General features: G+C 34.6%; 1 protein-coding gene across 1 annotated transcript in view; it reads left to right on the plus strand.

Moving 5' to 3' along the window:
* The first annotated feature begins 8,100 nt into the window (after positions 1-8,100).
* Positions 8,101-25,499, plus strand: part of Hyccin (PI4KA lipid kinase complex subunit hyccin) — a 55,828-nt gene continuing 38,429 nt past the window's right edge. Inside the window, exon 1 of the mRNA XM_069832998.1 lies at positions 8,101-8,296. The gene's annotated coding sequence lies outside the window, so the exon portion shown is untranslated. The remainder of the gene's footprint in view (positions 8,297-25,499) is intronic.

Below are 25,499 nucleotides of genomic sequence, written 5' to 3' on the forward strand. Positions count from 1 at the left end.
TGTATCTATACTTCAAAATTAATAATAAATGTAATTTAAAAAAGTAATTAAGTGATTTTATCGTAAAAATAATATGATTTAAATCAGTGATGAATTATTAAAATCATTATTGAAATCAGTGCAGCCTGCTGTGTAGCATCACATTAACAGATACTGGTCAGCAGAGAAGAAACCAATAATGTGAATGATACTTCACTATGATGAAAAAAAAAAAAAAGAGGACTGTGATATGTCAATAGTGCCCATAGAATTATTGGACCAATCTCCTCTGGACAAACATTTCTGACATCATTTAGTGCCAGTGTTTGGTTTTCTGCTATGTTGAGATGTACCGTAATTCGTAATTATTACGTAATGATAAATGGAAAATACATTAATTCTACAATCCATCTTTATTAAGATTTTCTATTATAATTTTCTCTTTCCTTAGGGGAAGGTGGTCACGTGGACAATAGGCCATTGCATGAGGATATGGGGAAAATTATTTTTTTAAATTTCCGAGATGCACCCCTTCTATGTTGTTTCACTTGATAAAATATGAGTGTATACCAAGTTTTAGCTAATTTGGTCATGTCTTGACCCCCGCCCAACATGACTGACTAATAAGACATTTTTTCTTATAGTAAAATAATGTGAAAATCTAATATTATATGTTTCTCTTTTAATGCAGTGCATTAAACAATACTGTAAATCCACATATATAGTAATTAACAAATACTGTAATTAAACCTTGCCCTCAGCTATATAATATTCACATCAAATCACAATATTTACTAAATTTAAGGTTTGTTAGAGGCTGCTGTTAACATCCTTAATGTCTCTTTTTTATAGTTGGGAATTTGTTTGCGATGATATTCAACCTCTTGCAATAAGTACTGTTTTTGAGTTTCGTCATTGATAACACTAGTTGAGAAGTCCTGAATCACCTTTACGGCCCGTTCAGAGAGATCATTCACCACTTTGAAATGCCATATGTATACCTCAGCTTCTTGATATCTGGAATCTAGATGCCATTGGCTAATGGATTTTCCAAGCCATTGGACCTCAACACCGATGCTGTGAAACAAGAACCAGGATTTAGGGCCAATAAGAGATGAGAGTGTCGTATTGTGGTTCAGGATTGGAAATGTTGGAATGCCCCTCTCAAATTCTTTTGGTCTCAGAAATCGAAGTAATGTTCGAGCAATTTTCTGCCGTTCCGAATCAGTAACGCTGTTTGAAAATAGGGAGAACACTGCACACTCTTCGGTTAAATACCCAAATGTCTTTCCATGGCTTGTATGGCTGCATTAGCAACTTGAGGATTGTGCTTGCGGTATTTGATTAAGTCATGCCACAGCTTCAGATCATTGTAGACTGCATCGGCACCATTGGATGAAGAGAGCCATTTTTCAACATAGAAGAATGTATTGAATTTGCATAGTGCTTCTAATTTATCGATCATGATCTTGTCATGTCCTGCTTGAGCACTGAAAGCAAACATCTTTGCTGGATACAAATGGACGGCATCCATCGAGCGTGGTGAGCTGCTCCAGGTTTTAACCAGTGTATTCCTCATTCAGGTATTTCTCCCAGAATTAACAACATCAGTTCAGCACACTTCCGATAATCAGCATACGGTAATAAGTTATTTCTATTTGGTGTGGAAAGTATTCTCTTCAGTGATTGAATTGTATTTTTCATTATGAGTCTCAGTGACCTGTCCTTGATTTGTATGGTAGTAAATTTTTCTTCTGTATTGATAGTTTTCCAAATAGAGTGCCTGAATTGAATGAAATTGTCATTTTCAGGACATGATGTTTCACCAAATAATGTCTTGTGAACCGAACACAAGATTCTCTCAAAAACGTGATGCCGACAAGCAAACAAACAATTTTTTGCCCAGTAATTTTTCGAGCTGTACACATGCTCCGATTTTCCATCCTGAGTCTGAAGCTGTAGTATCAAAAACAAGAGATCTCACGTTATCAGAGAGCTCTTATTAATTTGCAAAACTAAAAGTAGCTCTTGCTTGCTCTGTACCTGTTGTGTACAGCAAAAGTGATTATTTAGGTGGGCGGGGGTCAAAATATGACCTAAACACCTGAAAATTTGTACATAAGTATGTTTCAATAATTGTAATAACGTGGCGGGAATGCATTTGGAAAATTTAAGAAAAAAATTTTTTTGCAATGCCCTAGTGGACAATCAGTGTATCTGGTTTAAAAATAATTGTCCATAGGAATAAAATGTGTCATTAACTTTGAGAAGGCATGCATTTCAAAATGTTCAAACTGTTTCATTGAGCCTGGAAGAGAAGGCCTTATGGTCTTAACTCTGTCATGCAAAAAAAAAGCTACTATGACTAATGCAGTCAGTGGAAATAATTTATTTGTTTCTTTAAATCATCTGCAGCTCGTAAATGAAAGTTGTGAGATGAAGATATCTGTACAAAATTTGTAAAATATTTTTTATTATCGCAGATCTTTGAATTTCATTTAATAAACGAAAATTTTGAAATCTTATTCTGCAAAATCTGTGCAGTAATTATAATCGTGTTTGTAATTGTTGGAAAAACAGTAAAGATGTATATCTAATGCTCTCGATTTAACAACAAAGTTATTCTTTTTCTTACTTTCCAATATTGTGATATCAGATCATAAAATGTACCGGTAAGTATTGGTAAAGATTATTTCAGAAGTTTAATAGATAGGTAAGTCTTCTGCGTAGATATTGAGAATGAACAGTCCAAGTTTTCAGACGGTAAAAAGAGATGGTGTCATTGCATTATAAGTAGAGATGGGGAGTGTCACTGCATTTTAAGTAGAGTTAAAACTCTTAAATACACCATGGTCACATTGGCCTCGTCACCCCTCCTATTTCACTCTGGCAAGTAATATATTGGTGTCCAGAAAATGGTTTGTTGGTATTTTGTTGTACCAAACTATTCATACCGTTTTAATATTTGTGTGTGGACCTCAGTGCTATATATACATTTTAAAACATTACAAAAACAGCTCTAGACGTTCAAACTAGCCAAACTGAAAGACAGTGTCACCTTAGGAAGTACCTGCTTGGCTCCACCAAACAACCCCTGATCACATTATAATAGATTGGCCAACCCCATGTTAAAAACGGTAACTTGTGGAAGAGAACAACCACCAGGACCACCACTGTCAATTGGTAACGATCACTATACTTTGTTCCATAATATCTGACAGGCGACGCAAATAGTGAAGGCAGAGAGAGAGAACTACAATTGCTATTGAACCAATGGCAGAGGTCACATTCCATGCTTATCTTTAAGTTCGGTAGTCTGAAGCATTGTACTCCTGCCCAACTTCAAGACAAGCATGGAATGAGACTTGTGCCATTGGTTGAATAGCAGTTGTGCCTCCTTCTCTGCCACCAATATTTACATCACCTGTCACATATGATGAAACAAAGTATAGATGGAAATACAGTTGCTCCATGCAATTTAAATGAGAGTCATAACGTGACTTCTTCTGCAGTCGCTAGATGGCAGCATAGTGAAATAGTTTAATGGTTGAATTGTTTGGACTTTTTCCATAGGTAATTTTATTTTTGAAAATTAGCAATGGAAAAAGTCCAAACAATTCAACCATTAAAATATTCACCATTGGTCTCCCCCCCCCCCCCTTCATTCAGATCAATACAATAGTGAAATAGATCAAAGTTGTTGCCTTCAAAGACCATAAGGCTGATCAATCTGTTATATGTGATCAGATCTGGATCAGGACTATTTAGTCGTCACAGACTACTTCGTGCAGAAAGAGAAGAGATATTTAAAAACAGATAGCCTAAATTAAGACAGGCTTGCCTCTTGTGGTTACACTTCGTTTTCTTACACCATAATCAAGGGAGTCAATATTTGAGCATACACGGTATATAAGAAGTTACTTGGATACTTACTGAAATTTCATGTTCCCATCCAATTTTGAGTGGATTTGGATTAGAGGGAAAAGGAGTTAGGGTTCCTTCAGAGGAGGCCACTTTAGTGGCGCTGCTTAATACGTTGAATTTTTGTAGAGAATTTTTCAGTCTTCCAGTGAACATGGACGTAGAAAGAGATATACTTTTGGCAACTTTACTCAGACGAAGAAAGAATAGACGTAAAAGCAGAAGAGTCTGGGTTCATCCATTAGTTTTGGAAAGACTGAATCGAGGACTATTCCATACCTTGTTTTATGATTTACATCAGGACCAGTGGCGGCTCATACATATTTAATGCCTAATGCCAAAATCAGTGGTAGATCCAGGATACCCTAAGGGGGAGGGTAATTCTTTTTCCTACTATTTCCTCCCTGGATCCGCCTATGGTCTAAACCAAAGACAAGAAATAAGCAATAATAATAATAATAATTAGAGACGAGAATTCCATGCAAATGCATGTTTTTATAGGAACATAGGACATAGCTCATTACTTTCCGGTTCCAAATATGTGTACTTTTCCCGTGCATATTTGCATGTTTTCGACTTTTTAGGGATAAAAACATGCATAGTGCATATTTAGGTAATTTTTAGCTTAATAATGCATTTAATATACATTACATTCAGTTTAAATGCATGTTTTAATGGTTTTGTGTGGACATCTCAGTTTCTCGATTTTATATCCCATATTTTAGCTTCAGGAATCAGGATTGAAGAATAAAAAGAAAAAAAAAACTAAATAACAGAAAAATTAAATAAAATGTTAAGATTTTCACAATAAGGTGTTAGAGGACCTTTCCCTGGACGGAAGTTCACTTTTACAACATTTTACCGACGACCCTCTATACACTGCGTGTCATAAATGAATTTATTACGTTGGATATTTTGAGAATAGTAAGTAGAGAGGAAATATAGAGGGTTCAAGGAAATTGCCGACAAATAATTTAGGTCAAAAGCATCCTCTTTCAGGGAGGTTGTAAATTCTCTTCCTTTTCTAGTACTAGTAGCAATTTATATTCTTCTAAAATTGGAATCATCGTTAAACTGTGTTTGCTGTGTGTGAATATCGTAAGTTGTTAATGTGCTTGTTTAGACCTATTCTGTTTGCGCGTGTTAACGTGGTTCTAATATGTTTCCAATTTAAAGATTCCAAAAGTGTACTCTTTGCACAGTCGATTACTGTAAAGGAAAATATTTTATTGGGTCAGATGAGGATGTCGTATTTTGCGTCTGTTGGAGTAAAGAGTAAAGCAATGCTGTTCTGTTTCCGAATATTTTATATGGCAATTGTTCTTTGTAAAAAAAATACAAAACTTGTTTAAAATAATTATTAAATTACGATGTCCGTTTTTAAATCGTATCTAGGTAACCGTAAGGTCTATTATAATTTCAGATGAAATGTACTAAAAAATTTCAAGTCGACCAGCATGTCGCATCTGTTTCACATATTGTAAGAATGAAACAAAAGAAAGAATCTGCAAAGAATTTCATAGATCCCTCACTTATGCCCGTGGGAAAGTGGATGTAGCGGCGAAAAACAAATTGGACAGGGTCATAAATGCTAACCCGGACTGCGGATTCTTTTGTTCAGTGAAGAAGGTTATTTGTGGAGAAAACTTGAATGAAGAATTTGACCTGACACTGTCACAAATATGTTCATTCAAGTTTAAACCCGTAACTTCTTGCAATATAGAGAGGTCATTCTCTGCCTACAAAAACATATTGACTGACAAGTGCAGGAACCTCACAGAAACCAATTTAAAAATGTTGTTAGGTTTTTAACTGTGCAAAAAAAGTGAAGTGAAATAAGACATTCGAAACAAAAATAAAAGTGCATATTTTAATGTATTTTTCGCTTGATCATGCATATTTCATTGTTTGATAGTGCATGAATGCATGCATATTTTGGGATTTTATAGTGCATGAAATTCTCGTCTCTAATAATAATAATAATAATAATAATAATAATCACTCACCAAAATTTATACAACTGGAGCACTTGAGCACTTTTGTTGACCAGGTTAATATGCGCGATAGATAAAACCCATTCGCCGATTCTTCTGACTTGGAAATAAATCCATCATTTTTGTTGAAGTTGTCTATTTTGCAAACAAAACTCCTCAGATTCATCGTGCCCTGTTAGTGCTAAATCTAGTGCCCCACAAAATCGTATGCAATTTATTATTAAATTTAACACATATTTGTTTTTATCAACTTGCTCATTGTGTTTTGCAATCGCGAGTCTGTAGTGTGAATTTAACTGATTTTCAATGTTCACTTTACCCAGCATAGACAAACTGAAGACGTTATTCATATTAACCTTTGACTTATGATGTGTTTTTATTTTACCCCATAAATGTACTAAATCTGTCGCACCCGCTTTTGACTAGCTAAGTTCACCTCGGAACAGAACACACGGGAAACAGAAGAACGCATTTTTCACATCACATCCACACAACCAGTTGTTTTTTAAATACATATCTGGATTGAATTTGCGAGATCTATTAACTTTAGCACTTCGCTGCTTTTGATGAATATTTAAGTGCGGTATAGGTCTGCCTAATTCTTTAACACGAAGTTTGTTTTCATATGTTAATGTTGAAAACGGAGATTTCAATAAAGCGCCAACCGAGTTCATTTTTTCACAGTACACAACACGATAACACGACCACTATTACGATGACAACCTCACGACTTAACACGTTCACACTACAATTGGTACTGTTGTAGAAATAATAAAGTGAAAACTTTCTCAAGCAAGTTTTCAAGAAACCGGGAGAGATTTTATCATCTTATTGTTGCAGTCTTCGCTCTACGAAACTTGTTCCGACAAAGTGGAAGGGCAGACAGAGCGAGAGGTAGTAAGGGATCGGCGTAGAAAATGGGGATGTATACAGTTTTACAAGCATTGCAAAAGCCAGCGGCAATTTGTGCCTGGCACATTTTAGCTCATGCTTTAGATGCTGAAAAGGACGAGCGAACATGAAGACTGCGCGCGCATCCCATTATATTTCTTATGGGATGTAGTGCCTGGCACAGATCCATCCTCCAAACACTGGTTACAATGTTACAATGTGTTTCGCTGCAAAGATCATATTGACTGTAGAGATTGTATAAGCGTAACTTGTTTCTCTCAGGTTTTGAGCGGAAAATATGAATTCTCCTTTTCCTTCTGTATTCTGGTAGTGCCATGGCACAACGGCACTACCTCTAAAGCCGCCCCTGATCAGGACGATACAAAATATTAAAATTACGCAAATGAGGGACAATATGGCATAAAACATTTTTGTTTAATATATAAGAATTCAAAATTAAATATAACAGGCAGCAAACTTGATACGTAATTCAACTAATATGGGCTAATTTCATGTTCCCGCAACGAATTTTAGGTGGTTTTGGAGTAGAAGGGGAGACAAGGGACAATAGCAGTTTTCGAGTTCTCATGCGGGTTATTTTTGTGCCCTTCCAGAAATATAGCCTATTCTTGTTAAGTAACGATTGGGTGATAATTAAAACCTAGGATTTGTAGTCGGAACAGTCTATAATTCCGAACGAGGAAGGAAAAGAGTTATTCCATAACGTTAATTTGAAGAGGTCAAGAAAATAGCATTTTTTTCATGAGCAATGTTTTTTATTATAAATTGTAAGTTAAAATAATGTATTTAATGTATGTCAGATATGACATTCTTGGCCTGAAGGGAAGTGGAGAAATGGTCAGTTTCTGATTCGAACCGGTATCACGGTACGCTGATGTATAGTTTATTTCAGCATGTCTATTTCACCTTAGGGCTGCTATTTATAACATGACGTTAGCAACTATCGCGGAAGTACACGCAACACTACTGCACGCGATGACACAATCATATACCTATACATACATATTCAACAGATGGCAGGAGTGGTGTAGATCATAAAACTATCGCAAGATGTCGGAATGGTAATAGAGCAGGGAGTGCAATTTCAAATACTTTATTCCACTACATTTATTGAAATACACTTCACTTTCAGTAATGTTACTGTGCATGAATAATATTGAAAAGATTTTTGTAAGATTAATAATAATACACCATAGAGTAGTTTCCTGCAGGAGTTAATATATGCTTTCCCTGCCTATTTTAGATAAGATTAGTTTCAGATTTCATATGTTGGTTACATAGTAAACAATTATGATAATAGAATAGGAAGAAAATGGGGCAAGGGGTTTAGCAGTTGTCTTGATATAGAAATGTTTGGAGTGGGAGTTTCTTGTGACAATAAGTAAAGGACAAATTTATCCACAGTTTGCAATGGATGTGTTACAGTGACAAGTAGAAGTGCCGTTGATGAAAAGCTAACCCAAAATTGTTGGTGTATACTGAATCGGAAGGTAAAGACACAGCCCTCTGATATTCTTATGACTCATTTATAGGCCGGTATATTACTAATATTCCAGTATATATATGTTATGTTCTTTTGCTTAAAACGTGATATTCTCTTGAACTTTAAACATCTTATTCATAGTATTGTTTGAAAGATGTGTCTTCAATTTAATTCAGTGTTCAGTAGACAGGTGGGTACAACTACGACACTGGTGATTTCCAACTTCGTGACGGTAATTTAGGTTATGAATAAGATGAGGTCTCATTGCAAGAAGAGTGACTGATATTTATATTTCCTGAAATTCATTGCGCAGTTTACCAAGTGTGACAATCGTTTAAATTTAATTTATTGACATTTATCATTTATAGAACATTATTAAAAGCACCAAATGATAGTCGGTAGGCTACACTATCTGAGGGTACGTCCGTTGTATTCTAGTAGCATGCATGTTTTAATTTGATGACTGTTCATAATTTCAAAGTGGTGATTATCTCTCCGAAATGGGTGAACCTGCGGTATTCCCCCACACTACAAAGGGGGAGAAAACGTACTTAAATAATTTTCATATTCCTTAGTCTCATATCCCCTCAACTAATCTTGTTACATATCTCGACTTGTCACTTAGCTATCCCCCTTATTTAACCCATCTAACCCATAAAGAAATGTATAAATCAAATGTCAGTCCTGTGTATGATGTGGGACGATATCGAAGATTTGGCCCGAAATGTTATCGTTACTTACCTAGCAGTCATTTTCAGAATGCGGATTAACGGGGGGGAATTGGGGGATCCCCCCCTCTCATAAATTCATATTAATATCCCTGTCAGGGATAACTTCTATCCTCCCCCTCACAAAATGTAATTGTTTTAATACGAGTACATGTACTTCATAAAGTATAAAGTAAGCAAAGAAAATGATATTGATGTATTATCATCACCAGCAAGCTGACAACAATAACTTAGGAATTACACTTCTTGTCTTAAGCCTGCTCATGGATATAATTTATTATTATTATTATTATTATTATGATAAAGATACAAGACAAGAAACTCAATGCAACCAAGCGTTGAGCCGTATAGAATGAGGATAGTAATAATTTTACATATGGTATTTTCTATCCCCACCTCATCAGAAATCTTAATTCGCACCCTGGTCATTTTTATTATTGAAATGTTCATGGCCTGTTGACTGATGCTTGCTATGTAATTTATAGCTGTTGTACTGTAAGTTGAACATATGGATACAGTAAAAACATAAATATATATTTTTATTTTTGACAGTGTTTACAATATGAACTTGAGGAAAAATGAACTGTCAGCCTAAACAAATTAACAGGCCTATAATAATGGTTATCGTGTCTTAGATAGGCCTATGTTTAAAACTAAATGTTATATGTTCGATTTTTGTAGTAATGGTGTAACCGTAAAATATTATAAAGTTAACAAGCCGGCAGTAAACTCGGTATAAAGGTAATATTTCAAAGTATTACTGATTTACCTAATCTGAGACAGTTTTATAATATGGCGTTTAGGCATAGAAGACTTATAACAAGATTTTGTACTTCAGCACATGTAATCATCATATTTTGTGTTCAGTCTTCGTATAAGCAACTATATTCGAATCCTATGAATTTCCACGCTCTGTCATAGACTGTACAACACATCGCAGTTTGTACTTCATTTTTAATATTTAACTTGCGTAACAGTTTATGAATGCATCATATTTTATTGATATTTTTAAAATTTATATTTGTATTGACTCATAACACATACTTGCACTTTGTTTAATTTTATTAATGTTTCTCATTGCATTGGATCACACACATGTAGCTATATTATATTTAAACAGATGTATTTATGTATTCATTAGCACAATTTCTGAAGATGACTCAGTTGATGAAAACGTTAAATATTCATTATAAACAAAAATGTGTACAAATAACTTCTAGTTAAATGTTATGTTTTATTTAACGACACTCACAACTGTCAAGGTTATATCAGCGTCGCCATTGTGCTGGAATTTTGTTCCCCAGGGGTTCTTTTACATGCCAGTAAACCTACTGACATGAGCCTGTCGCATTTTAGCATACTTAAATGCCATCGACCTGGCCTAGAATCGAACCCGCAACCTCTGGCATAGAAGGCCAGCACTAAGTTATACCAACTCCGCCAGCCAGACTGACAACTTTTAGTTAATTGTTCCAAACAGATAAGCATACCTTGTGTTTAACTTAATGAAGCAGCTTATCGGATTTCCAATATGGCTTTTAAATTTAACATGTTATAATGTTTAAAATCCTACATCGAGGAGTCCACACCTGTGGAGTAACAGTTAGTGGGTCTGGCCGCGAAACCAGGTGGCCCGGGTTCGATTTCCGGTCGGGGCAAGTTACTTGGTTGAGGTTTTTTCCGGGGTTTTCCCTCAATCCAATATGAGCAAATGCTGGGTAACTTTCGGTGCTGGACCCCAGACTCATTTCACTGGCATTATCACCTTCATCTTATTCAGATGCTAAATAACCTAAGATGTTGATAAAGCGTCGTAAAATAACCTACTAAAATAAATAAATATCGAGGAAGAAGCCATTTGTTAGTCAGTAATACTCAAAAAGAATATGAATTTTAATTTTAAAAGAGAGAAATGTGATATTTTTCGATTAAATTCTGACTGAAAGTTTAAAACTGTGGAGGAAATTAAAAATGCAACTTGCATGGTTAAGGATTTGAAGCTCTTTAGCTGTTTGCCCTTTCCAGTGATCATTAATATAGGTCTAATTTAAGATGAAAAAGTTGCACGCTTGTAACTTAATATAGACTAGACTTTATTGCGACCTTTGTCTCGAATATAATTGACGATTTGTAAAATTAAATGAAGAAGTTTGTCTTCGCCATTGATTTGAAACAAACACTCTCCAAGTCTAGTCTTCGGTAATTTTCAAAAAGATGGCTATCTGTTACAAGCTATGTGACAAGGTTAGTGGGTTAGTTGAGGGGATAGCTAAATGATGTGATTTCAATGGTTTAAGATCATTGAAATATTTTCACATATTTCTCGGCTTTATGCCACTTACGTATTCCCTCATATAACTTACTCTAATCTTTCACAGTTCTCAATTTTCTGTCATTTAGCTATCTCTCATCTAATCCACACTAACCTTATCACAGTTCTCGGCCTCATGTTACTTTAACTATACCCTCATTTAACCCCGGGCAGTAATTGTGTAGAAGATGCCAGCTGTTCACATAATTATGCCACTTTTGAACTACTCTCACATCTCGTAGGCATTACTGTTAACACTGATACTCTTGTCTATCTTTATTATGCATTATGTTGGTTTTTGACGGTTTAGACATAGTATAGAAGGGTTATGGCGATGGTATCTTGTGGGGCATCAGGGGGCCTGGCTTCCGCTATAAGCCCTGCTGTATTGCATATATGCAATGGATGTATACATAATATGTCATTTTAATACTCGCCTGATATCTAATTTACTGTCTTCATTCGAACTGAATGTGATCATGATCAACTTTGGAATTCAGTTAGTCCAATATTATAGTATTTTCCTGTTATGATTATTATTATTATTATTATTATTATTATTATTTATTTATTTGAATGACAGGTACATAGATAACTTACCTATTCAACATCGCAACATCTGACATTAATCAAATAACTGAAAACTCGCCAGAAACAGCTCTCGTTCTATACACAGACGACATGGTACTGGGAAGCGCCAACAAGGAAGATCTCCAAAGAGCTCTGAAAGGATTAGAGGACTGGGTGAAACAGAACAAACTGCACATAAACAAAGACAAAACTTACCAAATGACATTTAGGAAAGGAGGGAGGACCTCAGCAACAGACACGCTCACGCTCAACGACACACCGTTAACAACAATAAACAACTTAAAATATCTACGGGTGACCCTGCAATCGACAGCCAACTCATTCAGCTACCACATTCAGGAAAGAGCAGCAGCCACGAGAGCAATTCACCAGATAAGCGACCTGACCAGACTGTCGCTGGAAACAGCAATGGTGCTACTGAAGACAGTCATCACACCAATAGTGACATACGGAATCACCCTCATATGGGAAAAACTAACCCTCACCGACCTAGAGAGAATAGAGAAAGTCAAAGCACGCTTTCTCATATGCACACTAGGAATAGGACGAAACGCACCTTCAAGACTAGTGTACGAGATGGCCAGAGAAACTTTCTACGTAGAAGACATCAGACTCCAAATACTACTGCAATTGACACAACCCTACAAAGACCTCCTAGAGAGAAGAGAAGATAAACACCGTACGATAGAGCCCGATTTCTACGCCACAGGTGCTATGGTAGACAGGAACTGGACTAAAGAAAATCAGACTCAAAGACATGCAATAACCTGCTTCACGATACATGGTTTTCACCATAAGTTGTGCAAGACAAAAAATTACCACGAACCGTGTGAAATTTGTGTATGTGAATTGTGCAATTTAAAATGTGAAAGATACCATCTAACAAAGTGCAAGATTAACGATAAGATGCTAAATGAATATGCTAAGAACTAACCTAAAACAAGATCTCAAATGCCTTATCAGGCTCACTTTTATTATTATTATTATAAAGTAACTAAACAAAATCCTTAAAGAACTAAAAACTAAGAACTAAACAGAGGCATGAGGCTTCTCACTTCTCAGTATCTGGCACATTCTGTCAGTGATTTTAGAGCTGGGCAGCATTGGAGATGATCCCTATTCATCGCTTCATGAAGGTCGCAAAGGGTACAGGTTGGATTTTGATAAATACCGAAGCGGTGGAGATGCTGCAAGGTGGAAATGTGCGACTGCCAATCTTCTTGGTCTGTTAGTTATTGATAGAAGGTCCCTTCTCCAATGTTTGTCATATGTTTTTTCTGCAATCTTGTACGTCAAAGAAGTTGCCCACAACATCCACTCCCACGAAATTATTATTATTATTATTATTATTATTATTATTATTATTATTATTATTATTATTATTATTATTATTATTATTATTATTATTGTTGTTGTTGTTATTATTATCTAATACTATTATTGCTACTGCTGCTGCCCATCTGTTGTAAATTGACTGGTGTTGATTTCACGGACTAGCAGAGTACGTCACTCCCCCTCCATGAATGCTGTGATCCCCTCAATGTTCCATGCTCCGTAATTGCCTATGATGTCTTGTATACAATGACAGTGGTGACAACAATGCTCAGCAGTCATATTGTGGTTCCACAAACATTTCTCATTATTGCTACTGTAACTTATATTAATTATGTAATGAGAAAATGAAAATGGTGAAGTTCTTTTGGAAGTGTTTTATTCACTGACACAGAGGCCCATATTTGTCACATAGGCCCAGGCCCAGGGTGGAAAATTCGTAGAGGCAGCAGAATTTTGAAAAAAGAAAAAATCGAGCTGAAAATAAATTTTCTATACTTTTTATATGCTGGCTTTAGATAGCATAATTATGTTACATGCCACTTTTCTACAGTTAGACTGCTAAATGTATGAGATTTGCATAAGCTTGTTGGTGGGAACCGCAAAATATTTTTGGACTAATGGGCATATCACTACCTAAATACAGGGCTTCTGACACATACAGTATCATTAACATAGATTAACTCAATTTATTGTAATTAATTTCTATGCATTTAAGATAAAAACAAAGCGAATCTGAACCCTTATGGTTAGAATCCAGATTATTATGCAAAATGCATTCTGAAAGATATGGAAAAGTAATATTATTTCTTAAAAATTGTAGCGGCTTTAGATGATTTTACATGCATTTGAATATGCGTTATAAGTGCATATTTTGTTGAAATATTTTGCATGCATATTTCTTATTTCTGTAAGAGAATATGTACCATATATTTATTCCATCTTGAATCTTGCATACACTACTTTTAACACTTAAATACAAATGATTGATAAAATGGCAAACTTACTAGTGTTAATTATATAAGCACGTGTGGCTTACAGCTGTTTTGGTGTATACTGTACACTATCATCAGAGCCTACTAGATCTTGGCGTCATCTTGATATCGCTGCCTGTTGTAGGGGTGTGTTTGCATGTGGAGTCAAATAATGAGTGTGTTCTGAAATTGATCTGTGCATTGAGAATTTGATTAAAACACACCCTAATCAAATTCTGAACACACAGATCAATTTCAGAACACACTCATTATTTGACTTCACTTTTCAACACGCAAACAGACCCCTACAACAGACAGTGATATCAAGATGACGCCAAGATCTAGTAGGCTCTGATGATGGTGTACAGTAAACACCGAAACAGCTGTAAGCCACACGTGCTTATATAATTAACACTAGTAAGTTTGCCATTTTATCAATCATATATATTTATTGTTATTTCTCCAATTTTAGAATTTTTAAGGAGTTGGCATTTTGTTTAGCAGTAGTGACAACTACAGAAATTATGCTAATACTAAAATTAATATAAATTTTATAACCCTACTCATTTACGTTTCTGTGCATACTGGTAACATCTGCTGACATAGAATATTTTCATTTATAAAACAGTGTTTAAGCTACACTGAGGAATTTTTGAGAATAATTTGTTCAAGCTATACTAAGGAAACTCTGAAATAACTTTCACTACAAATTGCAACAGAGATAAATTAATTCTCTGACCTGATACTTTTTTAATTATTCTTGTTATAGGCCTGTCAAGTAACTCATTATAATTATATCAGCTCTAATTTTATTACACCTTTATAGCACTGATTTTAGTACATTTTTGTGGACATTTGCACGCATATTTCAGGTTTTTCTTTTTTTCCATACATATCCGGATTCTACCTATGAGGAATAAATGTTAATTAAGCTAGTAGCTGTTTTACACACTATGCTAAGTGTGTTAATTAAGAGAATCCTTTTAATGTATCACATTAACTTGTTTGTCTTAAAGTTATAATCGTGCATTTATCAGTGTGTGCTTTTTAATGCACTCCATTATCTTCAGTTTAAGTGCTTTTGGTATCAGTGATTAAATTATTAAATATTTGCAAAACTCAAGTGTTGATTTGCTTACCTATGGTTGGCATAATGTAATAAATGGAACCATAGTTGATAGGTAATACTGGAATTCAGATTGATTATCGTTAAAAGCAATAAAATATTACTGAAAAAAAATTCTAAAAGAGAAAGCCTAAGCCGCATTTCGTAAAACTTAATTTACCTTTACTGTGCATGAAAACAATCCATTATAGTTAGGCTATTATTCTTAAAACATCCAAACATCCTGCCCAAGTGGATTTCTACCATTATCAGTCTTCTCTCTGTTTTAAGTAAAATCTTTGAAAAGTTAATTGCTGATAGATTATGTAAATATGTGTTTCCTCAAATTGTCACAGTCCAGTTCAATTTGGATTTCAACCAGGTCAATCTACAATCCGTCAATTACTTAGAAGTACAGAAATTATATATATATATATATATATATATATATATATATATATATATATATATATATATATAAAGATTTTGAAGACGAGAAACACTTGCTTCTGGTTTTTCTTGATTACAATAAAGCTTCTGATTTTGTATGGCATGACGGCCTCATTTACAAACTATTGAAACTTGGCTTTCTCTCTTATCTAATTAAAATCATAACCAATTTCCTAAACAGCAGACAATTCAGTGTCCTTTTTGATAAAACTTCCTTCACTTCTCGAAATATAACTAATGGCGTTCCCCAAGAATAAGCACTCTCCCCCCTTCTTTTCATATTATTTATAGGCCTAAACGATTTTCCCAATTTTACAGATACTTCTGCAGATGATGTTGCTATAATTTTTTAACATGAAGATGCTCTCATCCTTGGTCAATAGCGGTTAGCGGGTCTGGCCGCGAAACCAGGTGGCCCGGGTTCGAGTCCCGGTCGGGGTAAGTTACCTGGTTGAGGTTTTTTCCGGGGTTTTCCCTCGACCCAATATGAGCAAATGCTGGTAACTTTCGGTGCTGGACCCCAGACTCATTTCAACGGCATTATCACCTTCACCTTATTCAGACGCTAAATAACCTAAGCTGTTGATAAAGCGTCGTAAAATAACCTACTAAAATAAATAAATCCTTAGTCAACAAATTCAAACTGCTCTTAGAATATTTTCATTTATAAAACAGTGTTTAAGCTACACTGAGGAATTTTTGAGAATAATTTGTTCAAGCTATACTAAGGAAACTCTGAAATAACTTTCACTACAAATTGCAACAGAGATAAATTAATTCTCTGACCTGATACTTTTTTAATTATTCTTGTTATAGGCCTGTCAAGTAACTCATTATAATTATATCAGCTCTAATTTTATTACACCTTTATAGCACTGATTTTAGTACATTTTTGTGGACATTTGCACGCATATTTCAGGTTTTTCTTTTTTTCCATACATATCCGGATTCTACCTATGAGGAATAAATGTTAATTAAGCTAGTAGCTGTTTTACACACTATGCTAAGTGTGTTAATTAAGAGAATCCTTTTAATGTATCACATTAACTTGTTTGTCTTAAAGTTATAATCGTGCATTTATCAGTGTGTGCTTTTTAATGCACTCCATTATCTTCAGTTTAAGTGCTTTTGGTATCAGTGATTAAATTATTAAATATTTGCAAAACTCAAGTGTTGATTTGCTTACCTATGGTTGGCATAATGTAATAAATGGAACCATAGTTGATAGGTAATACTGGAATTCAGATTGATTATCGTTAAAAGCAATAAAATATTACTGAAAAAAAATTCTAAAAGAGAAAGCCTAAGCCGCATTTCGTAAAACTTAATTTACCTTTACTGTGCATGAAAACAATCCATTATAGTTAGGCTATTATTCTTAAAACATCCAAACATCCTGCCCAAGTGGATTTCTACCATTATCAGTCTTCTCTCTGTTTTAAGTAAAATCTTTGAAAAGTTAATTGCTGATAGATTATGTAAATATGTGTTTCCTCAAATTGTCACAGTCCAGTTCAATTTGGATTTCAACCAGGTCAATCTACAATCCGTCAATTACTTAGAAGTACAGAAATTATATATATATATATATATATATATATATATATATATATATATATATATATATATATATATATATATATATATATATATAAAGATTTTGAAGACGAGAAACACTTGCTTCTGGTTTTTCTTGATTACAATAAAGCTTCTGATTTTGTATGGCATGACGGCCTCATTTACAAACTATTGAAACTTGGCTTTCTCTCTTATCTAATTAAAATCATAACCAATTTCCTAAACAGCAGACAATTCAGTGTCCTTTTTGATAAAACTTCCTTCACTTCTCGAAATATAACTAATGGCGTTCCCCAAGAATAAGCACTCTCCCCCCTTCTTTTCATATTATTTATAGGCCTAAACGATTTTCCCAATTTTACAGATACTTCTGCAGATGATGTTGCTATAATTTTTTAACATGAAGATGCTCTCATCCTTGGTCAATAGCGGTTAGCGGGTCTGGCCGCGAAACCAGGTGGCCCGGGTTCGAGTCCCGGTCGGGGTAAGTTACCTGGTTGAGGTTTTTTCCGGGGTTTTCCCTCGACCCAATATGAGCAAATGCTGGTAACTTTCGGTGCTGGACCCCAGACTCATTTCAACGGCATTATCACCTTCACCTTATTCAGACGCTAAATAACCTAAGCTGTTGATAAAGCGTCGTAAAATAACCTACTAAAATAAATAAATCCTTAGTCAACAAATTCAAACTGCTCTTAATATAATAGACAAATGGTCACAACAGTGGAAACTAGCTTTTAATCCTTAAAGGATTAAGTGTCACGTCAAAATGTTTACAATACGAAAATATCCTTATGATCCACAGCTTTTGTTAAACAATACTGTTCTACCTTACTTCTCTCATAATGGACCAGTAAAATATCTAGGTATAGGCGTGCACTTTGATACTAAACTACTTTGGAAACACATATTGAATAAACATTACAAGAAGTCAAACAGCGTTCCGGTCAAGTACGATTCCTCATTAACAGAAGATAAACTGTACAGGCAGGCATAAAAATTCTGCTGTTCAAGACATTAATCAGACCTATGATCACATTTGGAGGTTCAATTTGGGGTGGTGCAGCACATTGTCATATTTAAATAAATTGCACATTTTTCAAAACAAATTTTTACGATCATCTGTTAATGCATTTTGGTTGTCATCCAAATAAATTGCAAATTTTTCAGAACAAATTTTTACGATCAACTGTTAATACACCTTGGTACGTAAGAAACAATCAATTACACACTGATCTTCAGGTTCAGCCAATAAAAGAACACATTAAAAAAAACTTTCCCGTGTTTTTTCTTCAGTTTACCCTTTGCTCTTCCTACCGAATTCTTCAATCTTGGTCAGAACTTAACTTCTCCTTTCCGCATCCGTAACAGAATGCCAGCACACACATTCATCATCAATTTTACAAATTTCTAATGAAACAGTTAATCTTGGAACAGTTCATTCTTTTACATTTTATCTTCTAAATGTTAAATATTTTAGCAAAGTATTCATATCTGAGCCACTATTTAAAATCTTTCAATACGATGCATACATTATCATTTATGTAGGATACAGGATAGGAGTCTCTTTCTGGACTTTATTCTCAGAATTATTGTTCGTTTAATCTTAAGCAGTAAGGCTTTTAGAGCTGGAAAGCATAGGCCTAATAATGTGAAAAAAAAAAAAAAAAAACTCAATTAAGAAACACTGCACCTAATTATTGTAAGAATTGTTTATGTGTAAAAAATTATATTTTATTATTGGAGTCAGAATTTTTATGTAATATTGATCCTAAAAATATGTACATACTCTAAATATGCAACTAATGACCTCAAAATATGTAATATCTAAATTGCACGGGAAATTAAACTTTGTTATTTATTTAATATAGAGATAAATTAGAAGATCAATTTCATACAAATTACACATTTATGTATGTCACACAATAGTTTTTGGCGTGTTTCTAAAGTTAATCAAGGTATGAAGCACATTGTGTCACAAGATCTTTCTCCATATCTTCTGGAGTTAAGTTCCATCAGGGATCGAAAATTATGTTCTTAGACACTGAAAACAATCACTCAACATCACATGAGGTTATTGGTACATATTTAAACAAATAGATGTGGCTGACAGTAATGTCTTCTGGAGGATTCTCCCTATTCTCTGCTGAGGATCTGAATCAGGTGGTGGTGTGACTTAAAGTCGTTATATAGCGAGACTGTTAATCACCTAGTTCTTTTTTTTTTTTTTTATAGAACATTGCACAAGACAGATGGATTAGCACGGAAATACCAGTGTACTGTATATGAGTGGTTGTCCTATCCTGAATACTGAAATATTTATTCCTTTACATACTGACAAGTTTGAGTTTAAAATTATATAGATATTTTTTAAATTTGTTGTGGTTTGTGCTGAAATATTGATAATTTTCTTTACAAGGCGTTTAATTAAATATTTGGCATATAAGTTAATTTTATGTAAAAATATGTAATTATCTTAAAAATATGTAGTATTGTACGAAATATATAATATTAAATTAAATATAATTGGCTTAGTAGCCTAATTCGCCAGCATTTTGAGTTTTCAGACAGATACATATTATTAAGGAAAAAATATGTAATTACATAAAAATCCGGACTCTATTTATTATGTATCTCTTGGTTTTTGTAAATTTATTTTTTTCTGTTTAATAATACCACTTCAACTTTTAACCTCATATTTCGGGTGTTAATCCTTGCTCTTTTAAAAAGGTTGTGTATTATTAACTCTACATCCTAGTAACAGAGCAACATCTGATACTTCTTTTTCTAAGGTATGCTTGCCTTCCCCACATCTTCCATAATCATCTAGATCTCAGTAGTCCCATTCCATCTTTCCAAAAGTTGTCTCCTATTCCATTTGGTCTTAATTCAAATTGGTTTGTCATCTGTACTGCAGTATTCATCTTTCAAAATTTACCGACCATTTTCCACTCTAAAAAAATTAAATTCTCCTAATCATAATTATCGTATATTATCCTGGGGTAGTGAAGTCTGACTCATAGATGCCTTAGAAGTGGAATTTTTCACACTGACAGGTTAGCAGAGTTCAGGAAGGTCTTCAGTGTATCCTTTTCCACACAGTTGCTGACTTTCCCTTGTGAATATTCAGTGTGATAATATATTTAAATCAATGCCACAAAACATGAATATTTCTGCATACAAAACATGTACTCTTTACATTGTGCATTTTCAATAATATCATTTTTTTTTCTTTCTTTCTTTTTATAGTTTCTAGATTTTTCTGGAGTGGAAAGATTCGTAGGAATAAATAATACCTTTTCCGAAATAATATGTAGCTGAAGATGTTACCATTTCCGTGTGAAATTGTAACTTTGCTATGGAGAATTTTAAAATCTTACTATTTATATGTGCCGATTTCTGCCCATGTTACTTATGAATGACCATACTACTTCTTCTGATTTAAGGTTGTTAAACTATAGCACTTAGGCACAAAAGGGCCATTGTGCACCCCATAACTGTAAATCAACCCAGAAGACCACAATGTAACACTAGATGACTAGACTTCAGTGACATTGTTGATAGGAAGCCAAAAAACATTCACTTAATTGAGGATTTGTTTTAAATTTAAAACACATTCAGCTTCCACATAAGACTCTTATCAAAGTGTTAACAATAATGAAATAATTACCCTCTTAACAATTCGAAGAAAGTAAAAAGTTGATAAAGGTACGAAAATGGGTAATGAGGGTTAAAGTGAACATTCTGTAAAACACAGCACAAAGTAGCAATTAATATTCAATTTATTTAAACTTAGTCAGTAGCTAGCACGAAGGACATATTAATTGCTACTTTGCACTGTATTTTACAGAATTTTTACTTTAAACCTCATTACCCAGTTTTGACTTTCATCACTTTTGCTCTGAACGGCTCAAATATGCAAACTAAAGTAAAAATGTGCATTTATGGTAAAACACTTCAAAACATACAAAATAAACCTGCCTTTTTTGAAACTATGAGACATGATCTGCAAATATATACAAAGTTTTCAGGCCTATGCACTTTCAGTAAGTATATGCATGTGAATAAATTTCCACAGTCTGTAAATGATATATTAACTGCTTATATTTAGTAATATTTTACATTAATACTATTGGTAGTGCACAGCATATCACCAATAACATGCTTTCTGTGTAATCGGACCCTTCAAGCAACTTAGTCAAGAGCTGTAAATTAACATAACCCTACCCATTACGGAAATGAGCAGACTAAAGTTTTCATTATTCTGTGAAGAATGTATGGAATGGAATGGAATTTAACTGAAGGGGGGCACGGATGGGCCAGCACTGCGATCTATTGAGATCTATTGCACTAACCCTCGGTATTAAATGAATATACCGTACCTGTTTTTTTTTAAAGATGGGACATGACAGGAGCATTGTGATGAGAAAAAACAACTGAATGTCACATAGCTTGGTAGACCTGTTACTATGGTAACAACGGTTGAGTTGCCAAACTTACCGTTCCCCCATGGCGAGTGCTTAATAGCTCTCTTGGCGACATTTATTGTGCACACATGTTAGCATTGGTACATTTTGTCTTTGATTCTCTGTCGATTTTTGTATTGTTTTCTTACCTTCGCGTCAATTGTCAATGAATGTTTTAATGTCAGCCATCTTAACGTCAGTTGCTAGCTTCCATCAGCTGAGCAGTGTGATAGTCCATATTGGCAACATAGTACTGTAGTTCCAAGTTCGGCCGCATAACTGTCATGTCCCATCTTTAAAAAAAACAGGTATATGAACTAAGTTGCAAATGTACTTTCTTGCCACAAACGATTTAAAAGTCATCAAGGGTATTTTAACAGGACTATTGGAAACAGTTATAAAGATGCGGTTTTTTTTGGGTAAACATTCATAATACAATATTTTTTGAAAAGGAGGGAAAACAGAGAAAGGAATTTGCTTTGACAATAGGCCTACTCTTGAGTAATTATCAATTAGGCAATGTTACAATTACATAAATTACTGGTACTGATATCTTCTATTATTTCTTTCAGTTTTAAATTCTGTGTTTTATAAACAGCAAATTAAATTAAAGATAGTTGTGATTTAGAAATATAAACTACATCTGTGTAAAACATGCAGTTCCTAACTGAACTGAACAAAATGGCTCATTGGTAAAATGATAAAGAGTCGCATACAGGAGATCCCGAGTTACAGTGCTGGGGTTGATGGATTTGATCAGAATTTTCTATGGTTTCTTCGATCATAAATAATTATGGATCTAATTATTTCAGAAGGAAGATGCTGGATTGATTCACACTTCCACTACAAAGATCAAATACTAATTTGCAAGACCTGAATCCATAGTGTTGAACACAGTGACTGGTTTGGCAGTAAAATGAAAATCCAAATGTACCATACTCAATAGAGAGTAGCAATATATCCTCACAATTGAAGTGCCTATAAATAAAATCTAAATGAAAAAAAATCAAATAATGTCAGATATCTTAACACTTGGGATTTTACAAAATTCATGTTGTCTAGAATGTGGAAAACGAAAGTGTATCTTTTTATGTGGGTGTACAATAAATAATTTCATTTAGGCCTATTATGTCTTTTGAATTATAGCATTTTATAAGATGATGAACTGAATAATATGAGATGCGTGAATTGTGTAACGAAAGTTATGTATTGTGACTTTTATCTCACACAACAATGTTACTTTTATTTACAACAGTAATGGCTTTCTGTAATTCTGAATTTAAACACTCCCGTCAACAATGGTATTTCACTCCACACATCAACACAGTATTCGTTATTGCACTCCACAGACGACAGTGACAATTCACTTGGATTATTGAGAACAACAATGTACTCCTAATCTCAACTAATGTTCACAAAGCACTATTTACAAAACAAAACTGTCAGTTCTCAGTTCACATTTCGTTTGCCTTGGCTAGTTCTTCTAGCTCATTCACTCGAGTTCACAGTATATCGAATCCAAGACTTTCAGAGACAGTCCACTGAACTTCGAACTCAAGACTTTCAGATAAAGTTCACTGCACACCGAATCAAAGACTTCTGGTCGCGTTGCTTCCGCCTGGACGCTCACTGCTGCTTCACAAACTCACTGGCTTGCTGTCCAAACTAAAACTGGCTGTCCGGCTCACTCGCGTCTTCTATTTATTACTAAACCATAGTTTCCAGAAAGTACTGTTTCGAGTGTCTTCCACCTGTTACTCGCGGCTTCTGTTTCTGGACGATTCTGTTCGGGAGGTTTCGTTCCCCCCTTCACCTCGCCAGCGCAGCACCTGCAGCTTTGTGTCCCCTTTGCTTCGCGCCACAGTCGGCCTCTTTCCCCTCTCGGAATGCAGTCGTTCCCCTTACGTCCGACCCCTCCAGTCCACGTGGCTGCAGTCTCCTTACCCTTCACCACACTGCCTGTCTTCTCGTGCGCCCTGCCTTCTGTAGGATGCATGATCGACTCCCGAGGCAGCGAGCACTTTCCATCATGGTTGCCACAGTATAATCTTCTTAATTTTCATTAGAACTCTTTATACCCTTCTTTCCTCCTTTTTGTAAGGATTTTGAGTCACCTGTCTTAAATTACGGCTACACTCATCATCATTAACAACATTGGTAACGAGTTTATTTGAAAATCCTCCAGCTGTTCTGAAAACCCCACAAAAATAATTGCCACCATGCATAAAAGTCTTTCTCCCTGCAGCATGTATTGGTTTCACGGACATGTGACAAAAATTTGCGTAATACCAGTCATTTCAGAATTGCTTATAGTTTTACACACCTCAGAGTTTGGATTTTTTCTGTCATAATAAAATAAATTATTATTATGTACATGTATGTAAATTCCCGTAATGTATGTGGCTAGTCTGTCTTCACGTGCTAATATGAAAAGTTCGTTAATTCCCTATCTTTATCCTCCTGTCTCACATACATACTTGGGTGCATGATTTGACGTCTTGCTGTATGGGGGATAAAACATAGCATAGATATAATTTTTCCTTCCTTTTCGTTTTTTTTTTCTTTTATTGTATGTGGAAATCATTTAAAACTGTAAGAATTTGACTTAAGGCTTCTGGAACTATATACTGACATGCTTTTGTTTACATGGAGAGTTGAGTTATTTTAGATAGACAGTAGTCATTTAACACACAGGAGGACTTCCGATTATATGGTCAACATAGCACAAGGTTGAAAAAATGGCTCAGGACAAGCATAAAACAAATGACACATGTCTAGTCTGTAGGAAGTAAGTTACATTTTCACCTTTTTGCGAATCGAACCTGAGTCTGTTGCAGTTGTAGATGGTAATGGTATTCCTTTAATTACAGTGATTACCAATAATGCATTAACAAAGTGAACATATAAGACGAGAGGTAATACATAAGTTGCTACCACTCACTAGTCAGGCGGAAAAACTTCGAAAACCAAAGAACTTCGAAAAGAGGAGAAATCTGGCAAGACTTCTGTGGATTGGATGCAATGATAGGTAGAGAATGGACAAAAGAAAACCAAGATCTCTGATACCAGGTTACTAGGCTAGCTGTCCATGGATTCCACTACAAGATACCTATGCAAGAACACAAAATAAATAAATGTGTTCATTGTGTAATAGATTGTGGTGTAGATATCACATCACCAGAATCATGTGAGATCATTTGTGGACTGCAGCAAGGATTAGAATACTTCATTCTCTCATTGCACGATTGTGCACAGGTCCATTATTATTGTTGTTATTATTATTATTATTATTATTATTATTATTATTATTACTACAGTAAAACTTCCCAATAGCGGACACCACCGGGGAAAAATTAAATGTCCGTTATTGAGAAGTGTCCGCTATTTAGAAAATCGTGTATATACTGTATACAGTATATTAAAATTTCTCATATATATTCAACACTATATTTTACAGTACAGTACAGCACAGTAGACAGTGAGATTTTTTACAGTATTCATCCAGAGAGAAATCCCAGATAAAGGCATCTTATTTGCTCTAGCACGGCAGAACCATTCATATGTTAAATTGTCAATGGCAAGCCCCTCAGTTTTAGGAAAATATCTTTTTGTGTTCTCATTTGCATTCTCAGTGTATGATTTTAAAATAACTTCCTTGTTTTTTTTTTTTTTCAA

The sequence above is a fragment of the Periplaneta americana genome, chromosome 8, assembly GCF_040183065.1.
Source record: "Periplaneta americana isolate PAMFEO1 chromosome 8, P.americana_PAMFEO1_priV1, whole genome shotgun sequence".
NCBI lineage: Eukaryota > Metazoa > Arthropoda > Insecta > Blattodea > Blattidae > Periplaneta > Periplaneta americana.